Consider the following 4,156-nt stretch of genomic DNA (forward strand, 5'->3'; position numbering starts at 1 on the left):
ACCTCGAACACGTGGTTCAGGTCAATCTATGATCATGTCAATGGGGTGCAAAATAAAAAAAAAAAAGGTTCTCATGAACAAAATGCAAACATTAGAAACTATGAAAGTTATCACGGACGTTTTAATTTGTTGTTAACTAGAAAAAATATGTTTAATAAAATGTATAACATATACTTAGTTAGTGTCAAGTTCAGAACACCAGCACTTCAAGGATAAGGAAAACGAGCATCTTCTCGTTTGCATTTAAATGGACAAAACATATTTTATGTAACTATACTCGTAATATAGTTCTTAGTGACCGGTTGGCAGGGGATGCTCACTCCTCCATGGCACCTGATCCCACCTCTAATGTTTTGGAGGTCCCTGTTTACTCTGCTCCTATTTGTATTGTTTTATGGACTTATGATCTTGAATACTTTTCGTTATCTCCATATGTTTCAATAACATCAGTTGATAATTGAAACAATAGTAAATAAATCATTCTTTTTTTTCACATTGTTGCCTTTTTTATTTTCATCGAAATGAATAATTCATTTCTGCATAACTCGTTTCAGTGTAATTGAAAATATGAACGATCTGTTGTTGATAAAAATGTTCATACATCATTTCAGTTTGAATAATTACAGAGTAATACATTTTGGATTTTTTTTAATTAAACGCAGAACCTTTTAGAAATCATAATGGTCACAAATTAATGAGAACAAAATAGATGTATGAAACCCTCTTAGTTATCTTACATACCTAGAAATATACTTTAATTGAGAAGCCAGTTTTAAAAATTGATAAATGTGTTTGTATCAATTGATTTATGAAATAAGTGCTCAAGCACATTGTATTCTTGTTTGAAACAGAATAGAATTCTTTTATTTATGATGTGTATATTTCCAACCGAATGAATAAAATATATCATTGTAATCCAGAATATGAACGATCAATTTTTAATGAATGATTAATATAAATATATCAATGTAATCAAGAACATGAACAATCAATTTTTAATGATTTGAGCGTTTTGAATATTAAAATTGATATCATTTCTTTTTAGTGTATTACAATGAAATATGTATCCCAAAAATAGATTATGAGCAAAACGCCAAATTTTACACCCGCCAAGAAAAAATATCATTATTATAATGACTGGATATCAGGGAATATCCTATCCTTAACAATGTATTGGAGAAAGTGTCTCATCGGCAATATCCGTGGAATATTGAGCAAATCTGTGGGAGAAAAATTCCAGTGTGAGAAAATACAACCTTTTCTCTCATGGGAAAAAGGTGGGGTAGTTGTTGGGACTAAAAACTCAACCATTCTCCCATTGGATGCTGACTTTTAAGACTTTATATCTCTATCCAAAAGAGTTGTTTGTTAGTACAACAAGAGGCACTGTGATATTGATATATAGGAAATCCAACCAAGTGCTTTTATCAATTTTTGGACATCACAGCTAGTAATGGTTGTAAAAAGTTTAAACAATAAGTTTCGGATCGAGTAAAATGTTGCACTGTTCACCACTGTTAAGATTTCGTGAAGAAAAAAATAACCCAACGATCAATCACCTGCAAGCTGTTGTATTTTAACAAGTACAAAAACACTTTCTTCCTCTAACTATGATAAGTACGACTTGATGAAGTCAATTGGATGAAAAAAATATCTTTTTGCTTGCCATCATATGCCTTATTTTTGCTATTTCAAGTAAGTTATGTTGCTGATAGTTATTTCAGTTATTGTCTCTGTAGGACAAAAAAATATATACTCAGTATATTATAAATGACTTATATTACTTTTCCATGTGTAAATATAAACTATATCTAATTATAAATAGAATTCATAAAACCAATTATTGAGAGCAGTGAACAGAAGACCTGCATAAAGTTTGTTCCTGGGAATTGTAAATAATGCGTTATTTTAATTTATTCAAGATGCACAAGTTCTGACTCGTTCTTTTAATATTGTCTAAAATTTCAGAAATACTCCTATATCCATATTATTATGTAAAACAATTACCTACCCAAGGTTTTGAATGGATTTTTTGTTTCAGTTCTTTTATAAGTCACGTATTCTCTGTCTGTCTATTTGTCCGTCAGTCTAACTGTCCATATGTCTTTTTCCTTGTATATTTATCAGTCCCACTTGTTTTTCTTCACCTATTTGCTAAATGCTTGCAGACATTTAGATAATTTCGACATTTGAGCGTACATAAAAGAGGTACAGCTCAACTTTTCACATATTTGCTATGTTTTATTAAAGCACAATAGGATATGCATGTACATGTGTATCAAAATGATCTGATAAAAACATTTTAAGATCCAAAGATCAATCCAAAAATAAACTAAAAACCTTATAAGAAGAAAACATAGGTAGTCACAGATCTTATAAAGCAAAATATGAAATCCCCTTACCCTATCACCTAAAAATTATTTCTCAATTAAGAAGCCCATTATTAAAATTAATATATTTGTTAGAATCAAAGATAATTTAAATAATAATTCGATAACTCTTGTTCACTGAATTGCATTTCTTTATTTACGATGTGTTTATTTGCATGAAAATGGATGCATTATTTAAATGTAATTGAAAATATGAACGATTTATCGTTAATGAATGCACATTATCATGCATCATTTCACTGAAAGTTTTTACCGAGTAATACATCTTGGATTTTTTTTAAAGAAAGTAAACGCAGGACTTTTTCAGCATAATGATTACAGAATTAAGAGGGGAAACATTAACCCTCTTATGATATCCCCCTAAGAAATTTGATTCCATTGAGAAGCCTTTTATTAAAATTAAGGTATTTTTGAAAGTATAATTTGGTAATTTAAATAATATATACATTGTAATTGAGTCATTATTGTTCATATCATTGTATCATTCTTTTATTTATGATTTATTTAAGGAATGAAGTTTATTTCAACTTATGTTATACGATATAACATAACTTGGGGCAGTTTACGCTTTATGAACCGCGAAGCGGTTTATAAAAAAGCGTAAACTATCCCAAGTTATGTTATATCGTATAAAATACGCTGAAATAAACTTCATTCCTTATAATTTAATTTATGTGTAGACAATGAGACAATTTTTCCTCCGGAAAAAGGCTTCAAATTGATTATTATTTCAAAAGTAATGTCAAGCGGAGTAATACGTTTTTGACGTAACTCGTTCTGACGTAGGCAAGTTATATTATAAAAAATATTTTATGTTCCTCTGAATGATTCAGCCAATGAAATTGCTTGATACAAGTGAAATTAAATTATTTAATTTTATCAAAATGAATTAAATATTATTTCCTTGAAAAATGATCAACGTCAAACATAATTATACTGAATGTTACATTAACATCTTGGATTTATTTTCCTAGTTCAAGTTCCTACTTGAATTTAAAAACCCATAAGAATGAAACTAACATTGCTCCAAAACAGTGTGTATTATTTGAAACATCCCTAAATCCTTAATGATCTAACGAAACATCTACTCATATATCAGTAATACATTGTGTTAAAATCATTTAGAACGCAGATACAGATAGCCCATGTTATACGATTAGATATTATATCACCGAAATACCCTTAATTAAATACTTAAATGCTTACCAGTATTATCGCATATATAGTAATACGCAGATGTGTATAATTAAAAGTTTGACGTAACGTATAATTGCTGGGCTAATACACTTATTAGTGTATTACTTCCACCGTCTGCCGTAATTTCTTCAACTTCAAAATTCTACGCAACTCGTATCAAAATGTTGCACTGATTTCAGTACATCTTTGATATGTAGAAACAAAGCAAATTTATACTCTATGTCAATGTATCAAGTAATGTGTTTTTCTTCCATTTGAAACTTTTCACTCACGAATGAGACCTTGTGATAAGTCGATATGCATTTGGTTGATGCATATATCATGCATATCTTTGATTTAGACTGACATAACCTTCGGTCAATATTTTCTATTTATCGTCTTTGAGATATATTAAAACAATACAAACAAAATCTTTTTCAGTTATTTTTAATCATAAACGTCTTGTATCAATAAATCTTGGTATTTCCCTATTTCATTTTTTTTTTGGCATCTTAATCAATAAAATAGCAGAAATTTTATTTTCTCGATACAGGTATTGAACTACTCAATAAAAACAATACAAAAACATA

Source organism: Saccostrea cucullata, unplaced genomic scaffold (assembly GCF_032062105.1).
Source record: "Saccostrea cucullata isolate Sc308-1 unplaced genomic scaffold, CSIRO_AGI_Scuc_v1 ctg356, whole genome shotgun sequence".
Lineage (NCBI taxonomy): Eukaryota > Metazoa > Mollusca > Bivalvia > Ostreida > Ostreidae > Saccostrea > Saccostrea cuccullata.